Source organism: Pleurodeles waltl, chromosome 10, assembly GCF_031143425.1.
Source record: "Pleurodeles waltl isolate 20211129_DDA chromosome 10, aPleWal1.hap1.20221129, whole genome shotgun sequence".
Classification (NCBI taxonomy): domain Eukaryota; kingdom Metazoa; phylum Chordata; class Amphibia; order Caudata; family Salamandridae; genus Pleurodeles; species Pleurodeles waltl.
Window position 1 is genome coordinate 722,979,830 of NC_090449.1, and position 6,000 is coordinate 722,985,829.

The window sequence follows — 6,000 nt, forward strand, 5'->3', positions numbered from 1 at the left end:
CAGTGGTCTACTGCACGGTTGATGTGTCACATTACACAGAGTCAAAGTGGTTGTGTAAGTACTATTTATTGAAAAGTGCTGTAGTGCTATATGTACATTGTCCATGATTTTAAGTCCATTATAGTGACATCTTCCATTGTGATCCTACACAAGAGCTAAAGTACAATTCATTGGACATGCTGGGGTGATGTGTCAGACAGTGCAGATGGACAGGATTTGCCAATGAGTAAGTGAGAGACAATCACAAGGCAGGCTGACAAGATATACAGTGGTTTGCAGAACAGTGCTTGAGTACAGTTGTTACCAGACTGGCATGTTGCAAAGCGCAGGACCTTGGTAATAGGTGGCCATGTAGTAGGGACTAGTGCTTCCTGGTACTTTTATGTGTGAAGGTGATCTGCTCCATGTCTTCATCTTCTGATGTGTGTGTTGCCTCTTTTGTCCTTGGTGGTGGTGGTTGTGAAGGGGCAACACACACCTCAGTGTTTGAAGACGTGGAGTCAGACATCCCGGTAGCTGCTACCTGTGGGGATCTTAAGGGCAGTACTGCTGCAAGGAAGATCTGCTGGTTCTTAAGAATAGCAGCCACATCACGATGGTAGGCAGCCAGGTCAGCCCTGAGGGGGTCATGATTGCATTCGTGCATGCAGTGGAAGGTTTGAGGTGCAAGGTGTTGTGGCAACTCCCTTACTGCAGTGGTGAATTCCTTTACAGTTTGCAGGATGGATGTTAGCGCTTGCATGGCTGCTGCCTGATCTGCAGATGACATCATGCATGAACGCATCCCCTCAAGGCTGGCTGCCATATTTTGCATCCCCACCCGCACCTCCTCGGCCAGCTCCCGCTGTACTCCGACTACAGTTCTCTCAAAGCTGGTGCCTGTGTCATCTGAGTCCTCAGCTATATTGGAGCTGGCAGGTCTTACAATTGGGGTGGTGGGTGGGTCCTCTGTGATGGCTGCTTGTTCTGTGTTCCTCCTTGTGACTGAAGGTGGGGTCTGGAGGGTTCCAAGGACATCTTGGAGGGTCGGGTGGCTGATGTTTGTCAGCTTGTCATCCATGTCATCAGGGTAGTCCTGGACAGGCATATCCGCAGGAGATCCATCGTCCTCTGCAATGAAATAGGGTACAATAAGTGTGTCTGTGTTGTGGCATTAGTGATGGGACATGCCTGCCTTGTGATGATTTCACATTGTGACCTTGGTTCCCTTTCATTGATCCAGTCTTTCAGATGAGCATTCTCCCAGGCCTATGCCCCACCTGCATGTCACATGTATTGTGGTAAGTTATTAGGCTTGTCGGCATCATCTCCTCTAGGTGTTGGTTTTGGCCAAATAGTGATTTCCACCTTCTTGTCCTACTCAACCCTCCGTCTACATCCATTCTCATGGTGAGACCTTTCACTGGCTGTGGGTGCTATGATGGCACTAGCAGCACACTTAACAATCTGGACCTGCCCCATGCTCTGATCTTTCACATCCACTTATATGTAGTTGAAATGTAGCATATTATGGCACGATATGGATGTCAGCATTGGTAATGTGTACAGCTGATGTAGGGGAATGTGTGGTACATTGGATTGCCCTGATTAGCAGTGTCCTATTTCCTCCTCTGACTGTGCCGGTGTATTTCAGTGACCAGTTACATGTGTCCTCCCCCTCAATGCTGTTGTCTGAGCAGTATGACATTTGGGATGTTGCATTGTGACCCAGGCACAGGATGGACCCTGACATATGCAGCATGGGTGTGAACTTAGTGCTGTGTAGCTCCTAATGTTGATGACATTCGCATACCCCCATGGAACTGTTGTTGGTGTTGTGTTATGGTGTGCCCCAGCTTTTCTCTGTACAGGCCATGCCCCCGGTTGTAGATGACATTAGTGCATTTTATTTCCCCATGCGACTTACCCTGCATTTGCGTTGTCTCCTGGTAGTCTGCGCTGTCCTGTCCTTGAATCCCTGTGACGATCTTCTCAGGGATGACGGCTGCCACCATCTCCTCCATGTGGTCCAGGGCCTCCTGGTGTGCTGGACTCCCACCTCCAGTCTGCAGTGCTGCCTTCTGTTCCTGGCCATCTTTTCCTTGGTCCTGCGCTTGCAGTCATGCCAGCGTTTCTTGCACTTGATGACTGTTCTGCGTACTTCTGCCACACGGTTAATCTTGTCAACAATTTGTTGCCATATTGCCTCTCTCCTACTGATTGGCAACTTTGAATTGGCAAACAGTTGGTGCTGGTGTTCCGTCACCTCTTTTACCAGGATTTCCTGCTCCTCTGCACTGAAGCAACACTTTCTTTTCTTCTTCTCCCTGTCCTGGGTTGTGTGTGGGTCCTCCTGGCTGGTTCCTGGTCTGTTGTCATCTTCCTGGGGTCTGTACAGGCATCTGGGATCAATTTTGGCTCTCCTCTACTGATATGGCTGTGTTTGCCTGGAATTTTGATGCTATTGCGTCAAAAACCGCTGCATATCTGGTTTGCGGTGTCGTAAATCGCCTCACAGTCATTTCCGCCGCGTTAACGTCGTTTTCCTATATGAAGTGACGCTGCGGTGTGCGTAAAAAAAAAGACTTACACCTGTGGTTTGCGCCGCCGTGCGTCAAAGTATAAATTTGACGCCCGCACGGCGCACAGTAATGGCGTTAGCAAGCAGTAATATTTTTGACGCAGAACTGCGTCTGCGCAGTTTTGCATCAAAAAGTATAAATATGGCCCTTAGTATGATGCAATTCGTCAAGTGAAAGAGGTATTCAGAGGAAGGCGGGGTATCCTTCATCATGCAAGTTTTGAAAACTTGGTAGTAGAACCAATTATAATCTGATTAAAACATTGCTGGGTTGTGAATTTTATTTAGCATCAATTTTATTACAAATTGTAGGTTTTATTTTGCCAGGGTTTGTTTTAACTCATTACACTTATTAGTGGCCTTTTCTAGAGATGTTGATTGGAACACAATATTGCCAAGTTGTCCCTGCGATAATACCTCTAAACAAAGCATATGCACTCCACACTTTCTTGTCATTTATACTTCCATCCCCCGAAGTGCTTTTTGACCCCAATTTTACATTTGTCCAACATTAGATACCACAGAGAGGTGTTTATCTTTTTGCAAAAAGTGTGTTATTTGGAATATTGTGTTGCAATGGCCAATTTTGTTCATTGTGCAATAAGAATTAGAAATAAATATGGGGCATTGTAATGAATTATGTCCAACAAATTTGGCTGCTTTTGTATGAAGCTGTGACTTTTTCAAAGACTTTGGACCTCATTGTGAGTTTGGCTCTCCATGCACTGCCATGGCGGCGATGGTGGTCTGATTGCCATCGGCTTGGTGGTCGGAAAACTGTATTACAAGCCATGTGGGCCTATGGACCAAAAACAGCTGCAGTCCCACCAGCACCACCGGACAGATCAGACTGCTGCGGTCACGAGGCAGCACAAACAGGGCAGTGAAGCCTGTGTTTCCACCGGACACATTATGAGGTTGCATGCCACCAAAGTGACCGCGGCAGTCCATCCACTGTGTCCCAGCAAGCAGAAATGGAGAGTATAAAGGGAGCAACTCACCTGCAAGCAATGTTACATTTCCTCTGCCACCATGGAGCCCATCACACACGTCCTGCTGCTGATCATCGATGGAGAACAAAATCCACATCGACGGGGACTCAACTGATCATCACTAAACACACCTACTTGTGTTGTTAAGCTCAACAACAGGTCATTGCACCGTCACCCACATGATATGGGGCTCACGCTACCGGCACCACGTACACTTGTCATTGTGTACACAGTCTGAGTCATTCACAAAGAAGGACACATTCACAGCCACAAACACCTCCTTTGGGCAGGTCACTCACACTGCAACACTACACAAAAACACACGTCTGCAAAGGGACAGTGAAATACACACAAGATTGTGTCACACAACACCGACAACACAGCAAGGTCACATCTAACAATACAATGGACACCCTTACATTCCTTGCATGCTATGGACCCACACATCACCCACATTGCAACAAAATGGAAGGACACAGGGATGCACAATAGTCTGAGAGACCAATATCCAAGGTTCACTATGCAAACAATACCTGTACAAGAGGGATGGCAGCATCAGGAGCACTCAGGGCAGGATGCTGCACTGGGACACACCTCATTTTTCACACACCCTTAAAAGAACATTTGCACATCATGTATCTCAGGGACAAACAATAGTAGAGCCAAATGACATTCATATCTGCATAATGTGGAAGTGCAAGTCAAGAAAGCACAGACAAGTGCAACAGCTGGGGCAATACATCTAGATGAAGTAGCTACAAGATACACACAGCTAAATGGACACATGCTCAGTCAAATGCAATGGAAGCTAGCACAACTGAACACCCTCCATGTCTGGACAAACAAAACTCTACACATGAGACAAACATACAATTCATATCAGTGGAATACATCTACTACCACACATGCTGACGTTGGACCACACAAGATGAATTACTTACCATACCAAACAGAACACAATGCAATGACTCCACAATTACATTAACAAACACATATCCATACAGTTAACATCTACCTTTGTCTTGGGTGACACCAGCACTGCCCACAAGGTCAGATATTGTAAACAACATCAAATGGATCAGCAAGCAGGCTGAAACACACACATAGGCATACAACATAAGTTACTCAGAAACAACATAAAGGTAGAAAAGGAACTACAGGACAAATGTGTACCAAACGAAGTATCAGTTTGGGTTTATTTTGAGCAAAATGCTAAATATCAAAGGCCGTTTGCCAGTCCAGCAGATTGTCAGTGCACAGTATTGTGCCCACACTTGACTCCTATTACTGCCATTGAACCCCCACAGGAAGGGTCAGACAGGTATTCAGGGATCATCCTTGGGGGGCTTGGTATTGATTTTGGATGTGTGGAGTTGGGTTTTGGAGGGAGGGACTGTTTTTTAGGAGTGTGCTGCTTGTGTGTGTTAAGGTGTGTGTGTGTGTAAATGTGTCTGTGTGCTTGGGATAGGTAGGGGAATGTGGGATTTGGATTAGGAAGAGGAAGGTGGATATGGGACAGTATGTGGGGGGTAACTAGCTGCTGTCAGTGAGGATTCCAGAGCCTGAAAAGATCTATTTAGGCCAGACATGGCACTCTGAATGCCTTCCAGGAAAGCACTGGTGTGCTGACTTTGGCTGGCCAACCCCTGGATGGCATTAACAATGGCAGTCTGAACCACAGAGATACTCCTCAGGGTGTCAATAGCCTCTTCACTCAGGGCAGCAGGCGTAACAGAGGCTGGGGCAGAGGTGCCTGCGGCAAAGGAGATGCCCACCCTCTTGGGTGTGCGCCCGTGGCCAACTGGGTGGGGAGCAAAAAGGAGGGTCACAATAGAACTGTGGTGGTAGACAAGGATAGTACAGCAGTATGTCCCAATGGGTCCGCCACCAGTCAGGGATTGCCACTGAAGATTGAATCCAGTGATGATGATGTAGACCGGTCTCCTCCGTGGCACTCCCCTCACCCTCCGGGCCACTAGGTCCCTCTGTGTCGGTAGTGTCTTGACTCGAGAGACAGTGACCAGATGCCTCCCCACTTGGCTGTCCCCTGTCTCCATCACTTGCAGGGCTGATGCTGAAAATACAATAAGAAATAGGGTTAAAATAGGGTTAAAACATGTTCTTAATCACACTTGAACAAGAGGTCTGATTAGCAAACATTACCATGATGTCAAGTAGGCCCCAGCAACAAACTCCACCAAAGTGGCCCCTACATGTTCTATACCATGTGCATGCATGTCATCTCAACGATCAACAGTTGCCCACAGGAAAATCAGGATCTCAAGCAACTCCAATTGCACGGCTGAAGTTGTGCAATCACAGCAACCATTGAACAAGTATGCTATCACATCACCTTCAATGCTTTGCCTCACGGAGCATACCTCAGTTAACTGTTGTCATACAATAGTAGGCCAATGCCAACTGCATTCCCACATAAGCCACAGATGG